Here is a 16,122-nt window from a genome sequence, read left to right on the forward strand (position 1 = left end):
TTATTTATTTAAGTAGCAAACCCATGCATCCTCCACTCTTGTCAAATTTCACTAGACTGCGTTTCTCTGGCTTTGCTTGTTGTCTTATGGCTCAGCAGATAATGTATTAATGACCTGTACAAAGCCCCAGCAGGATGTGTCCTAGGGAGAAAATGGACAATGTCTGGACTTCTCAGCAGTCCTTCGTTCGGAAATGTTGCTCATAAAGAGGATATGACTCCAATGAAACAAATTCAGCTGCTCCTTTGCAGGTACTACATCCACATGGAAAGATCTTCCATGTTCACTTGCTTTGTATCAAAAGTCGCTGGTGTTTCCTATAGGAACCCTAAGTTCTGTGTTAGTCAAATAAATGGCTGACATTTAATGCTCCAACCAATCCTCCCAGCAATTACAATCAGCAGGGTTCCCATGCTGTGCATCAGTGATGGTTCGTGAACTTGCTTCACTAACTTCCCATGAGTTAACACAGCTGAAGTAGACAAGTCAGACTACAATCACTTAGTTTTGTTGGGGGATTTTAAGCCTGGTCTCCTAAAGAGATTTCCACCATGACACTGTAAATCAGACTCTACACCTGAATATATTGTGAAGTTTTAAATTTGACAGACAGCTGGGTACGTCAGCAATAGCAAGATAAGCCACTGAGGAGAGATTAAATTCATGTCCGTCAATCAGGAACAAAAGTTGACCTGTAATCTCAAGTAAATCTCCAAATCCCTCAGACTACTCATAGGAAAAGTATTCCTGCCATAGAAGATGTTGTGACTTGGGTTTTGTGTGTTCCTACCCAGAGACTGGCCCAGCCCTGAGCCAGGCAGCCAAAGGAAACAAGGCTTTGCAGCTTCTGTTGCTCACAGTTGGACTTTTTGTTAAACTCCTTCCTAACTTCTTTGTCAGAGATCCGTGTTAACTTCTGGGCTTTTGTTTTAAATACACAAAGGTGTTTTTTCCATTAAATATTGTGCAACTGTGTTGGGAGGTGCATTTCCAGTACTTGCTTTAGTAATAGTTCTGGAGCATGGATGGGAAACAGAACCTGAGGGCAGGAAGCACAGAAAGCTTTATTGCGTTAGAGAGATGGCATCTTGAGAACATCACTGTGTTCTCAAGTGACCACAGCTTGTAGAAAATCAAAATATAAATGTACCAGATTGATAGGAAGTGATGCAATGACTCCATGATCCCAGAACTCTGCCTGGGACACTTACATCTGGACCATAGTGGTCTTGTGATGAATGCTGATAGAAGAGTGAGTTCCTCACAGATCTCAGGTCTGTTCTGTGGTGGGGGCTGGTTTTCAGCTCTGTGGGTTTAGTAGACCCTCATGACCAACTGCACACTTATCACTGCTGAGGAAATGTGTTTGAACTGAGCCCTGCTTTCACAGGTGAAACTTTCCTCTCTTCCAAATCTGCACAAACGTTTCCTGCTCAGTGGGAAAGAAGGAAAGCAGCAACGCTGTCTAGGCTCTGGGTAGCATTGCCCACATGAGGACAGTGGTTCTGATGATAAATATTTCATAGGTCATCCACGTCTGGTAAAGGTGAGCAGCAATACATTGAACTTTTCATATTCCTTCATCTATCTCCTTTTTTCAACGCCTTGTTTGCTGGAGTGCCCCACTCTCCTGATCCTTCCTGGTGAGGAAGGAAATCACTGGTTTTTGACATTTTCTAAATAGGAAGAGGCAAAGCAGAGAAAACTCCATCTGCTGAAGCAAATCAGGAGAGAAAGAGGCACACAGAGCAATTCTCAAAATTCCCCCAAGATGTCTAGCTCCCCTCAGCAGCAGGTATTAAAGAAATTCCTCTAAGTTTTCTATTTACATCTTTGCAAACCTAAATCCCTCTGAATGTCTGGTATTAAATCATCTGTCCATGGTTACAGAAGGACTTTGACATATCACACGAAACTGATCCTTTTCCAGTAACAAAACCAGCGTTTAGTTGCTGCTCTTTCCATCTTGTGTGCTGCACTCTAGAGACTTTGCCAGATTGAACTGGCCACTTTATTTGTGGAGGGAAACTCTCAAACTGCTTTGCATCAGGAACAATTTATATTTGCATACATAAGTGTATATATATAAATATACATAGGGTGTGTATGCATATATGTATGTACAAAATACATTTACAGTACTAAGAAAATAAGAAATGAGAGAGGTTCCAAGATTCCAAATTCTCATCCAGGGGAGAATTATGCCTGTTGCCAGTGGCTTATGAAAACCTTTGAAGTGTAAGTGCTACATTGCACTACATTCTGCCCAAACCTTAAGGATGGTAAATGAACACTAGTAAGTTCTGAATAGCTTTTTTTCTTTTTTAACTTGCTTAATTTTCCCAGTAAACTCCCCCCTACCAGAAGCTCAGCTGGGACTGCTTACTTAAATTTATTTTGCTTAAAACAGGAACTGAGCTTTAAAACCATTATTAAAAAACAGTTTATTTTTTACTGTGAGGCATCCAATATAAGTCATAAATTATTGTCGACGTAATTAAAGACACTCACCTTTCCAGCTGTTGTTCTAATCAGCTCAATCGAAAGCAAATAAATTCTGTGCTTTGCCAGTTCTGTCAGGGACTTTGGTACAGGCACAAGGAGTGTCAGGGTTCCTTTTTTCACCACTCCAGGTGTTATTGGGTCCTCTTGGAGCTGATTTTCAGAGGCTCTGAAATATCCTTGAACTCCTGGGGACTCTGACTCTTTGCCAGCAGATTGTCTAAGGTGTGGACTTACATGCCTGACCAACAGAGTGAGCTCAGCCCTTGTCTTTACTATTTTCTTATTCTCCTTGAATCCAAGAGAGGACCTGTGAGAAATAAAAGTAACTTGGCCACAGCTATCCTGGAAGAGCAAGGCTGCCATTGATGTAGCCAGCAACCTGCTCAATGACCCTTCAAGCTAACCCATATAAAAGATCATTTTCTATGAAATGGAGTGGGATGTTTCAGGCAGCTGGTTGGAGAGGGGAGCCTGTCTGTGACTACTATCCATAGCAAAAAAAAAATTTAAAAAAAAAAATCTCATTTTCAGTAATTTCTACAGCTGACTCTCCTGAGTTCAGGAGTAACCAAATGAGTTCATGGAGAACAATTCTACTGAGAGCTATGAAATACAAATAGAAAGATATCACCTTGACCCCAGAAATCACCCATGAAGTTTGTTAGAGGGGCTTCAGGAGAAATGAGATGGGAAACAGAGGATACAGGTAGCTGGAAATGTCTGGGTTGGTAAAATTCACTGCACTTTTGGAGTAACCTACAAAAGAGGGGTGAGTGGGTTAACCTTTTTTTATAGAGATGTGTCAAAGGTTTGAATTCTTCTTCTCTACATCTCACCTTTCACTGACTTCTGCTCCCAGTCCTGGTATGCTCCAGTGGCATCTGATGTGATTCAAAAAGGGGTCAGAGAGCTTATGATATCTGCAGATAGGAGAAACCAAAATACGGCCATTATTGCAGGTAGATAGGTGTTACTCTGAAATAACAGAATTTGAGCAGCCAACTCTCTCAGTCATCTACTCAGGCCCCAGAAAGCTGCCTTGATCCTCAGTGTTTGTGTGTGAGGGCAGACAGAGGAGGGGTGAAATGCTCCTTTTGCAATGTCTTTTCAAGCATCTGAGTCATCTCTGCTGACCAAATATCTGCACTTTAGTGACTTTATTACCTGTCCAGTGACATCACCACTGGTTTCCCATTAGATAACACTTCTCAGAAAGGGAAATTTAATCTATTGGATTAGTTTTTCTGAGTAACTGGGGCAAAACATACAAACAGGGAAATTTTGCAAGGCCAGAGTTTGTTTTTACTTATGACATCCTTCAAAACAAAGGCTGACCTCCTGCTCAGAGAACTCTTTGTAGGGCTAAGGTTCAAAACTGAAAGTAGCAGCCCAGCAGAAGTGTGTAGTAGTAGATGTGACTGGGAATTGTGTAGCAAGCTGGGGGCTGTGATTAATCTGAATTGCTATAAGAATACATGAGGGCTGGGGTGCTGGCTTTTTTGAGTTAGTTTCTCACTTTATGAATTTTTAATCTTTCTTACTATTGCAGTTGAATGGCTTGTAGTTTATTCTTTATTAAAGAAAACCTTTTAAGGTTGGAGAGAGGTGGAAGAGAATGATGAATGCAGCCTGAGAGATGTCCTCTGAGCCACTTGATCTGGTTTGGGATTATCCCTGTTGGCAGCCCTATCCAGGCTCTGTTCCCATGAAGCAGGACCATTAAGTAAAGCCTGAGGGACCGTGTTGGACCAGGGACATTATCTGCAGAATGGCCCCTTCATGCACTGCAGCAAAACTGGGGCTGGTGCCACTTGACTGCATTGGGTCCTGTGTTTGTGGATTTAACCTCATTTTCTGCTACAGGCCTCCTGGTATGTAAGAAAGCAAATTCAAGCATGTCGCTGTGTTCAGTGAGGCAGCAAACTTCAGGGGGGAGATTCCCCTCCTTCTGCAGTTCATGGTGTTCTTCTAAAGTATTTATAAATAGGTCTGCTGCAGCCAGTGTTTGCATTTGGACAGCTTCACTGTTCTCGTTTTCAAGGCTTCTCTCAGATCTGAAAGTAAAGGTCAGGTTGACTCCCCTCATTTGAAACAGAGGGGAAGAATGTTAACCCTGTAAGCAGGTGACTCTAATGCAGTAATTCCCAGGAAAATAAGTACATCTTCCTCTCCCTTTGGCTCTATTTTCATTTCACTGCCCTCTTCATTAGCTGATGATAGTTCTAACTTCCTGCATCCTTTTAAAGAGATCCCCTGCACATCATCATCTGGGATTCATGAAATACAGAGATGTGGTAAGCAGCACAAATCACACGCTTCTGGCCTGCACTTGCCAGCAGCCCTGGATAAGTTTTCAGCTGAGTTTATGCTTCACCTCCTTCCACTCTACAGAACAATAACATATGGGTCCATTTTCCCCAGAAAAGCTTGCACCAAAACCCAACAATCCACTTCATGAAGGATTATTTTTTGCTGATTGAGAGGTGTTTGGAGATGACAGGCATCTGATCTCATCTTAAGCCTTAAATTGCTGTAAATCCTGTATTTGTTTACTTTTTACTTCAACCAAATAGGATATTATCCTGCCTCAGAGTTAACACTTTCCAAACTTCCTCAGCTGAGTACTGCACACCAAAGGCATTTTTATTCTGCCATCACTGGACAAGGCACTGCACAGAGCCACCAATTCACATATGGCACAGCTAAAACACTAAATAGGATTACGTGGCTCATAAGGCACAGAGAATGAGAACCAGCCTGTTAAGCAGCCTTTAAGTTGTACTACATACATGTAACAACCATACTGCTTCTGCATGGGGTGCTTGAAAGGCAGATAAAATACTGAAATAGCCTGAAATACTGTGTGGTGTGTACAGGATGTGAGGTCTCATTATCTTCCAGATGTTGCTATCCAAAGGCTGCAGTAAGAAAGGGCTCAGTGGATATTTACTTGAGATCACAGCCTATGTCTGAGTGAAGAAAACATGACTTTGAATAAGGGTGTGAAAAAATTCACTTCTGAAATGGAGAACATTTCTTTTTTTTTTCTTTTAATGTTAAATATTCGAGAGTGTCTTACCCTCCTTTATCCCCAGGAGCAGTCGAGCAGTCTCCTTCAGAATAGATTATCTTTGACTCAAGTGGTACATTTATTTTGGGATGGATTGCTAATAAATAGAGGCTTCTAGGTGTTCTGGATGCAGGGAATATAATTGACAGGCAGGTACATTATGAACCCAACCAAAGAAGACTTACAAGACTAAATATCGTCTTATTGCCTATTTAAGACTTCGAAATGAAATGTTTGTTTAAAAGGAGGTGCATTATCCCAAGACAGTGGTTTTATTTGTGCTATTACTTAACACAGTGTTACAAACACCCAAGAGGTCTCTGTAAACTCTCTGCTCTGACTGAGCTCTGAGTTGAGGCCAAGATGAATTTCTCCCAGTAAGTCCCAATCACTGGGACAAGATGTTTCTCTTAAGAAGTGTCCTGGGCAAAATGGCTAAAAGTGTTCTGATCAATAACAGAGAGACTTCAAATGCATTTTTACAGATGTGTGAGCTTTTACCCACCAGTAACACCTGCAAGTGTCATTTCTTTTAGCACAGAAGAACTAAATAATTAATTAATTACCACCATTCTCCTTGGGTGTGTTCAGCTGCTGCTTGTTGTGAACATCCCCTGAGCTCTGAGGAGTGATTTCTGTGCAGGCAGTAGCTGTTACCCTGGCAAGCAAGTGTTCACCCTCTGTTTAGAAATCTAATTTTCTTTGCTGGTGTGTGAAAAATTGCATGGCATTCTTGTCACAAAATTGCTTTTCTAGTTTTCCTGTGGTTTGCGCTCTCACAATTATCTTTGGCACAGCAATTATTATTGTACCAGCTGTAATGCTTGCAAAAGGGGATCATAATGAAACCTTGGTAGGTGTCTTGTGAAATTCCAGCGCTGGTGAGTATGGAGCCCACCAGAGTTTTTATTATAGATTTTGCTAATTTGTTTGGGTATGCACATGAAGGCTTTGATGTGATTTACCTCACATGCTATATCCAAGTGAATTGCCATAATTATTTACCTATGAAGCATGATTTTTTATCTAGAAAAGTGCTGTTTGTGGCTGGTGTTTTAGGATGAGTTTTTGCACAGTGTGTTCTTAGAACTGCTTGGCACATCAGTTGAATGACATGATTCAGTTTTGTACATCACTAAAAAAAGCAAACTTATAAAACACTGTTATTGAAATACAGAGCTAGTTCTCATTAACTGTTTTAATTATTACCAAATTACTTGTTTTAATATATTGTCATTTGAAATTTAAGGGTTTTTTTAAGCTCCATTTCAGGCATAGAGACCTGTCATATTTATACATGTATTTATTCATAGAAACCTTAAAAATTGAATTTGCCTTTATATTTCTTCCATTTACATTGATAAAATATCATACACTAAGTAATTCCCATACCCATTAACATATGATTTGCCCACTAGTAATTATTTTGTCATCCTTACTTCCTCAGGCTATTTTCAACTTTAAGCCACTGCTAATCCATGACCTTAGTGCTTTTGTCTCCAGGTCTGAATTATATAAGTATTATGGAACAAGGATTGAAATGTACCACTCCTGGCTTTATTGTACAATAACATTCAGCTGATTGGCTTTTCTATTTCCACTAACTAGAATAATAGAGCAAATTTAATTACTTTATGAAAGGATCATAAGAATTTTCCTTTTTTTTTTCCCCAGTGTGGGAAGGCCATATAAAAAATATTTCTAAGGGGAAAGGAAAGTGAAAATGGGGGGAAACAGCAACTGTCTGCTTTTCTGGGTTTTCAGAATTGCTGTCAAGAGGACACAAAGACAACTGAAGCAGGAATGTACCCTGCACTCTGCAGTGGCCACTGCAATGGTAATTGACTAAAATCTGCTGAAACAAAAAAGAAAAAACAAAAAGCACTTTGGTCATGGAGCTGAAATGGAAAAGCAGCAGCCAGTAAATGGATCTTAATGTGACTCCTCAAACTCTGTCTCCTTCCATGAGACTACCCAAAAAGCATTCTACATCTGTAGAATGTCAGGTTTCCTTCTGGATGCAGGAGAGCAGCATGGCATGGCCATGTCTCCAACAGACTGGGCAGCTTGCTGCTGCTCCTGCTCCAGCCAAGCTGACTGATTCTCATTTGAAATGCTATCTCTAAGCTGCTTTTGTTCAATTGCTTACTTTCCTGAAAGGTTATAATCAAAAGGCCAGATTTCAGGAACAATTTGGCTCGCTTGTATGATACTGGTTTCCAAAAGGCATATAAATAAGGGGTCGCATTTTCCAAAGAGAGCACAGCCCCACCAGCGGCGCTGTGAGAAATCTGCTTCGCAGCTCCATGGCTGAATTTGGGAGAAGCATTGCTGACAGGCTGAGTCAGTGGCCTAAATTCTTCTCCTTTTATCCATATAACCACATTAAAATTGTGCCTCCTATCCACAGAATGTGCACAAATAATTTCCTTGGCATGAGACTTGAGCTAGCTAGCACAATAACTATGCTTTTGCAAGTGCCATATGTCCCTTTTCTTGGAGCTTTCCGTACGATACAAAACTCTGGTACTGTGACTAAAATGAGAAAAGCCTGGGCAGGGACTTCAGAAGCAATTGAGAGTGACCTAAAGCTCATAAAAGATTCTTGGCTTCAGTGGTGTTCACCCAAGTCAATCAGACTTACAAGTTACATCCAGACCTTATGGAGATCCTGGAATGACCCCTGCAGTCTGCAGAGATGGGGTTTTAAACCCTGTGAGGAAATCCCAATTTCCAAGCACTTCAGAAACACTGTTCTCTTTAACTGTTCTTTTGGATATAAGTTCAAGAAATGAGTGCACACACGTTGCCTATGCCTTTCCCCCTCTTTGCACTGAACATTTTTGGTGTAGGAGAGTTCAGTAACGGAAGTGTAAACCTTCTGTTTACATCTATAAACAAGATAAGGTACAAATTGCTGCAATACAAACTTCCTTGCTCTGGCCCTCCACTGACCTCAGCTATAAACTACAAGGACCCTTCTTTCTCACAGTTGCAGGAGTCTCCCTTCTCTAGGACAAAGTTTAAACCAGCAAATGTGCTTGCAAAATCTTCTGTGTGAATTTTTCTGACTGCTGTGCTATTCACACACCGCCTGGGGCCAGAGGATCGTGCCTGTGATGTGAGGGATAGATGCAGCTGGACCTGCACTTGGAGGATGCCCCACAAATCCCCAGCTGCAGGGTGAGCCTGGGTACCTTTGCACCCATTTCCTGAAATCAAGGAGCAAGCTACATGACTTTTGCTGAAGGGCTTGGATAGAGAAGAGCATGCTTGTACCACATTTTAGACTGACAGGAAACATCCGTGTCACTGTATCTCACGCCTAAGTCCTCTCCTGGAAGCTTTTTGCTGGGTCAAATAAATTGGTTGCAAAATAACCAAGATTATGCCAAGTAAACACAAGAATAATTAGATTAAAAAGCTACTCACGCATTGTCTTACTTTTGTAAGATTTCAATGGGTGCAGAAAGAAGAGCTTCCAATAAGACAAAAGCTGGTTCTAGGCATGGGAACTCAATTCTTTGGTGACCAGGATAGATGACACATGGCCTGAAGGAAGGACATAAGGAGAAGGCTGGGGCATGAGAAAAATCTTAGGGAGTGGGGCAGAAAAGTAAAAGGGGACTTCTATCCTTGACAGCTGTAATTGTATCTCCATGCCCTGAGAGATCTCACAGCCACTGACAGTCTCTCACACACACACGTCATTGAGACTATGGTGGGGGTTCCGAATCAGAATTGTTAATCTGGGATTTCCACAGCCATGTCTGTTCTGGGTGGTGGAAGTGGAAACCAAACCATCACATTTGGCACCAATGTCAGACCTTAGGGCAGTGTGGGGTCGAGGTTTTGAACACCAGCACTGCATTTGCACGAGGGCGAGAGTTACAGGGATGTTTGTATCTCCCCAGGCAGGACTCGTGTCCCTCTCCTCCTGGAGCAGCTCAGCAGAGGGGCTCAAGAACATCACCTCTGGCATGTGTCACCCAGCTGCAGATCCCTGGAAGGTGGACTGGTGATCAGGTATGGCCCTGTAAGCTTTCCTAGTTCCTGTCTTGTCACCACTGAACAGTCAGCACTGGTGTGCCCTGGAGAGAGCATGTGAAATGGTTCTAACAGGGCTGAGTCAGTAGTTCTTATGCGTTTAAGCAATGCAGAAACTCCTCTTTTGCTCCTTGTGCTGTGCAGGGGGTTGCAGGAGAGTGACTCAGGGATAGCTGCAAGAGAGTAGGACCACAGGGATGATTCTTGGTCACAGCTGTGAATGATGCTGCAGAGAGGTGGTGACACGGGATCCCTCCCCATGCTTTCAGTAAAAGCATGTCAGCTCCTGACAAGTGCCAGATCCTGGCCCAGAGGCCTATTTTCTATACATAATGGTGTTCTAAAAAATTTCATGCAATTACATACTGCTGCCCTAAACCGCATGGTATTATATATACAGAACCAGGGGTAGAAAGTTCCATTCTCACTGTTCAGATGAGTTAATTGATACACAGAATCAATCCGGATAACATGCCTTTGTTTTAATGTGCTCAATACTACACATCTGTTTGAGGGAAGTTGCTCTTTTGGCTCTCCATGTATTTCACAACCTATGACAGGTCTAGGAGTCTCAGCCATGAGCCAGCATCTCCCTGTCCTGCTGTTGTAGGAACACAAGCATTCACTTTGTAGGTAGATGAAATGGCTGAGATTTGGACAATTCTCTGTTTTGACTATGGCCTTTGAGTTACAAAGAACCACGTGCAGGAACCTGCTATGAAAACAGTAGAGAGAAAGAATGCTGCTGGTGTGTATGAGATTTCTCTCATCCTGCAACAAATGCTACTCTTAGCTGGCTGGCTGGTGTGGAGTAATGCATTAACTGAGTGTGATAAGGCAGGGGAACTCTGATATTGGCCCCATTTTCAGCCCTGTGTTTGCTCTGCAGTTAGACAATGGGGTCTTGGTCCCTTAGTTGGCCCTGTCATGACAAAACAATGTCAGTTAAGTCAACAAATCTCCTTTTGCTACAGTCATTTACAAATCGTGCTTCATCCCTTTAAAAATTCTGAATGGAAAGGTTAGGGATATTTAAGAATTAAGATGATAAAACATGGGGAGACAGCATGGAAACAGCTGTCAAGAGGACATGAGCCTGATTCCCATCACCAGCATTTGGTAATGTTAATTATGTTGCAATGTATACAAAAGAGTTGAAAGGTCTGAAAAATACGATGTGTATATCCCAACATACATGCATTTTAAGGCAGGAAATTACCTCTTGAGCAGAGTTGCCATACCTCCAGACATCCAAGGTGTGCTGCCCACATGCACATCTCCTCAGCACTGCCATGCACCTGTGGGTGATGACAACCTCCAGCAGGGCCATGGTTCTCAGGAAGGTCCAAATGGTCCAAATTGTTTAGATAATTTTGGGTAACGCTTCTGGCTGGGAAAGAAATGTCGTGCCCTCAGATTGGGTGTATGGGAGCTCTATTCCCAGTGTCATCAAATTCAGCTCAACATGTGGGTAATAGTGCTATAATCCTTACTGCAAACGGATCGCACCTGGATTTAGAAGTTGGATGTGTGAAAGCAACGTTGAGATTACTGGCTAGCTGCTTATTCCTACTGGCATCCTTATAGCTCCTGTTCCAGCTCATCCCTCCTTGCATGCAAAAGACAAAGTAAGGCCCAGTTGAAAAGTCTTGGGAATTTGGAGGGCTGACCCACGATCTTGTTTTCTTAGAGTTGGAAAAATTAGCTGCTTACTTCATTGGCTGAAAACAGATAAAAAGAAATACCTACTTGTGCTATGAATAATTCATCAGTGAAAGTAGGTGCTGCAGGATAGCATTTGGGATGAAAACTGCATAACAGTAGTCTCACGAGTCAATTTGCTACCTATAAAGGAAGGGATTTCTGTTGGCTGTCCTCTCTTCAGGACAAAAAAAAAAAATCCTAACACTGTCTGCATTTGGAAACAGCCTACATATTAAGCAATTAAAACTGATGTTCCTGACAAACATTCAGCTCCAAAGAAATAGTCTATTGTAAATGTAAACTCTCAAGATCCTTCCAGGCATACCAGCACGACTTGTCTCCTAAAAATTCTTCCCAAGCCATCTGGTGCCTTATCTTTGTAGCCAAGCCATACAATAACTTTAAAAGAGGGTTGTTGCTTGCAGGGTTTAGTCTCCGGACTACAGATTCCCTTGGAAATATCACAGCTCACTCTGAACCCGTCAGCCAGGCAGCTCTGGCTGTGTGAATTCCCCCTACTTTCAATCCAGACCCAAAACGTGCAGCTGTGGTTCTCTGGGGAGACCCCTTCCTCCTGTGGTTTGCAAAGGGAATGAAGGAGTTACAGGGAGAAGCTGGAGATTTCCAAACAGGGATTTACACTCCATTAATTCTCTCTCCGGCATCCCAGCCGGAGTGGCATGACATGAATGTGGTTAGGAAGGCTGCAGCCAATTCACATCATTCTTGTAGCTCTCCCCGCACCTGCAAGGGGAACGTATGGATTCCAGGCTTGCTCCTAGACAGCCTCTGCCATCAAAAAAAAGGTATTTAGTGAGTGAGAAGGCAGGAGGGCGTAGAGCAGAGGTGGCTGTTGGAAACAGCTGGGAAGGAAAAGACAACTCTGTTTCAGCTTTACAGATCATCCAGAGTCTGCTCTCTCTTGGTTGCATCCTGCTACTTTTGTGCCTGCTCTTTAACATCTCACCTAAAGTCCATCATCTAAGAAACTGAATTCTTACTGTTAAGTGCCCTGTTTTGGTTGCAAAAGCAGAGCCTGACAGTGAAGGCAAGTAGCAAAGCCAAGGCTGGCAGGCACCTGACAGCATAGGAGTAGTTCAGGCACAAACCAGAGTGAAGGATCCTGTGTTAGGTGTGCCCAGCTGCTCAGGCAGCGACAGCCATCGTGAGAAACAGCTCAGAGTGTGTGGCTGAAAATAGAACTTGCTCACCACTCCTTCATCCAGGGCAAACACAGCATAGTTGGAGAGAGACTAAATCCCTTTTTGGATTTTTATCCTGTGTTTATATGCTGAATCCTCCACACTAAGCATTCCAAGTTTGTTCCTTATCAATGCTGCTTTCAGAAGAAATGAGGAAACTGGGTGCAAGGGTGTAGGAGCACCTTTAGGAAGAGAGCTGCTTCCTCAACATATCCTGTAAGCTGGAGACTGCAAACAAGTCTGAAGCATCACGTTTAAGCAGCATCTCTTACTCATTTAGCATGGAGTGGGGGGCAATGGCTCTGGTCTGCTGTGCCTTCTGGCTGTAGTAATGATGTGGTAGCAGCAGTGGTACAAAGTGATGGGGCTGCCATTAGATTATCTTCTCCCTCCCTGTGCCCATCTGTTCTGAGAACCCTCAGCTACCTGAGAAGCATTTTAAAACACTCTGGTCTTGGGTACTGCAACTTAGGGAGCAGAGACATTATTCAAAGTTAGAAAGAAATGGGGTTTTTTTTCAAGCTATTGCATCTTGGTAAAGAAATACTGGATGTTATATATGCTTGTCAGGTGGATATTAATGAGCAAGATGTGATGCTGTAAAATAGCTCCTGGAAATGACAAGAGATTCTGCACTTCTCCAAGTCAGTGGAAGTTTTGATGATAAGTTTTGACAGGCACTGGATTAGGCCTAAAACATTCCCACTTTTTGGCCATTGACAATTTTTTTGACAGTTTTATAACCGGTAGAGACTTTACCACAATACAAATACGACAGCATTGCAAAGACTTCCCCCAGGGAGATGTCTTTGCTTTTAGCTGAGTACCTTGTGACACCCCAAGGGAAATCAAACAGTGCAGGGAAAAAGAACTTGATATCTGTAAAGTTGCTTAGCTTTTTCCCTGCTCTAATGGATATTTGTATTTTGTTATCTCTGGAGACAATCTACTATTTGGGAAAAGAATGAAAACAACACTCCCAAAATAGAGTTTTACAGTTTAATGATCCCTGCACTGAAATATTACATTGTACACTTAGGCTGCATACAACATGGAGAGGGAGGGTGGAACTACCACAAGGTCAGAGCTCCATGAGCCTGTGTTCTTTGCCAAATCAACCTTCTCAGCCTCCTCTTCATAAGGTGATGGTGACACCTCACAGAGCTGTTATGATAATTTGTTTATATAATAAAAGTACATGGCTCGAGGGATAAAGGTTTTTGTACCTGCGTAATTTCCAACATTCCCAGGTTGCCTTTTGGTGTGGGATTACAGAACATCTGCTCTGTTTAGTCCTCCTAGTATTACTGTTAATGTTTTGGCAAAGGCACCTGGAACACAGCATAGATGCACATGTACTTAATATCAGGTCATGAGGAGTGTATTCAGGTACTGTTTGATGTATAGCATGTCAAACACAAAAGATAAACCAATACAATGTTTAGTTTGATGTGGCCTAATTTGCACAAAAAATGGGAAGATTCAGAATTAGGTGTTTCTCAGCTACTTTAGGACCTGTCTCAGGGTTACCTGTAGTAAAAAGAGAGATGGGATCTATAAATGCTTGTCAGGCCAGAGGAGCTGCCAGGCTGCCGTGAGACCCAGAAGCTGGGCTGCCCTGAGCATTTTCCACGTGGCAGATAAGAGGTGTAAGGAAAAGGAGCAGTGTGTGAACAGTCAGCAGCAATGCTGGGAGCAGGGGAGGGGTGAGCTGGAACCAGCAGCTTTAAGTGGAGAGCCTCAAGGGATCATTATGTCCATCCGTGCTGACCTGAAGACGAAAATCCCACACATTTGCAGCGTCTACGTGGGCTTTGCTGTTCCTCCCACCCAGTCCCTAGTTCCTACTCATGTATCTGTTTTCCAGGGTCAAAGTTGTTTCTGAGGCAAACTGAGAGCCAGTTTCCTTGCATGTGAGCAAAGCAATGTGAGAGACTTGTTTGCTTTCCCTCCTTCACCTTCTGTTCCCAAATGGTGGTTCCCCACCCAGGCAAGGAGCAGGGATGGTATTGGCAAGGACAAGGTTATACTTGCATTTCCACTGTGCTCCCCTTGCACCTCTGTGCAGAGTAATGGATGGCTCCCACAGGACACAGCTCCTGCTGCAATTCACTGGCTGGGAAGGCATTTGAGTTGTACAGTTTGGCCAGGACCAAGATGAAGGATGTTTAGGTATTATTTTCCTGGGTAACCTTGGATTAGTTACTTCAACGTGCACATCTAAGCATTCAGGGGAGTGGGATGGTGATGCCCAAAAATTGCTAGGCATCATCAACAGATGATGGGATCAATGGGTCTGCAGCATCCTGGCACATCATTTCACTTCTCCCTCAGCCACTGGACCTAAAATGGGGGCCAGGATATCAGCCTCTGGAGGGCAAGCTGTGACAGCAGTGATAGCAGCACTGTACTGGTATGGAATGGCAGGGAGCATTTCCCAGCCTCCTATGGGCCAGAGCAAACCCCCAGACAACCCAGCAATTCAGACCTTGATGGCAGCAGCACACTACATGGGGTAAGAACAGAACCCCAGGGAGGAAGCAGGAGCTTAAAGGGCTACAGTAGATGAGTCGAACTGTATATTTAAATCCTCTTAACGAGGACCATAAAGAGTTGGCTTGGCACAGATAAGTTTGAAAATTAGGTATATGCCAAGAACTTGCAAGCCTCAGCCCCTCCAAACATGAAAGGTTTGCAACAACTTAAAAATCCAGCTTTGACACAACTGCTGAAAATGTCTTTTAGAGAGAAGCCTTTATGAGAGCTTCTTAAATGAAGAGAAAGGCAGCCCAGAGTGGTATCCTTGTCACCAGCATCAGCAGATGAATGAGAGGCAGGAGAAGGCAGTCAGCTGTTTGAAGGGAATGAAATCTTTCACTTTCTGACCACAAAGATTAGACAGGAGGATAAAATGTTGGCTGTTTTCAGTTATCTTGTGGCACTGAGGAGTAACCATCAAAGGGGAACCATCTGCCTTCTGGGATAATCGTTGGGCAAGCAAGAGGATGCAGCAGATAAAGGAAGATGACGCTTACCGGTAGAAGCTGAGCCACAGAGAACAAAGATTAGTATTGGGGATGGTCTCACCTACAGGAAAAAGGAAATGGTTACAAGAGGGAAAAGCAGTGCAAAAACCTCAGGGAATCTCAGTTCCTCAAATGTATTCTTGCAGCAGTGTGTACTGCCTTAAATTTCTTACCCAAGTTTTGCTGTTGTGATTAAGTTCTGATTTCGTAGTTTATAGAAGAGGCATTTGCAGCTCAAGTTCTGCAGTATTTACATGGGCAAAATTCCCAGTGTTTTAAGGGGATTTTTCCATGGATAGGTATGGGCTCTTAGGGCTTACTTTTGACTGGGTGAGGACTTGGAGTCTGCACAATTACCATACCGTAAGTATTAATAGATTCTTCCTAATAGGAAAGTTATTTGAATTTAAGATTGCAGCTTAGTTTCTCTAAACTCCACATAATCTATTTACTTATGCTACAGCTTTCATCCTGCACTTCCTAATCTCCAGCTGTAAAGATTCAAAATGCCACACAACAAACAACTTATGCATATTGATGGAAATGGCTCTGCAAGTCATGCCATACT

The 16,122-nt window shown here is 42.8% G+C and overlaps 1 long non-coding RNA gene across 2 annotated transcripts; it reads right to left on the reverse strand.

The window, feature by feature from the left end:
* Nucleotides 1–1,772: 1,772 nt before the first annotated feature.
* LOC146431578 (uncharacterized) lies at nucleotides 1,773–14,767 on the reverse strand. 2 transcript variants are annotated; one of them, XR_014854700.1, is made up of 4 exons: nucleotides 10,864–14,767; nucleotides 9,008–9,127; nucleotides 3,342–3,425; nucleotides 1,773–2,812 (listed from the first exon to the last, which is right to left on the reverse strand). It is a non-coding gene; the product is annotated as an uncharacterized LOC146431578 (long non-coding RNA). The 2 variants fall into 2 exon arrangements; XR_014854699.1 differs by lacking the exon at nucleotides 1,773–2,812 and adding an exon at nucleotides 3,138–3,261.
* Between the last annotated feature and the right edge of the window lie 1,355 nt (nucleotides 14,768–16,122).

Source organism: Lichenostomus cassidix, chromosome 12, assembly GCF_008360975.1.
Source record: "Lichenostomus cassidix isolate B80296 chromosome 12, HeHo_3.0, whole genome shotgun sequence".
In the NCBI taxonomy this organism is placed as follows: domain Eukaryota; kingdom Metazoa; phylum Chordata; class Aves; order Passeriformes; family Meliphagidae; genus Lichenostomus; species Lichenostomus cassidix.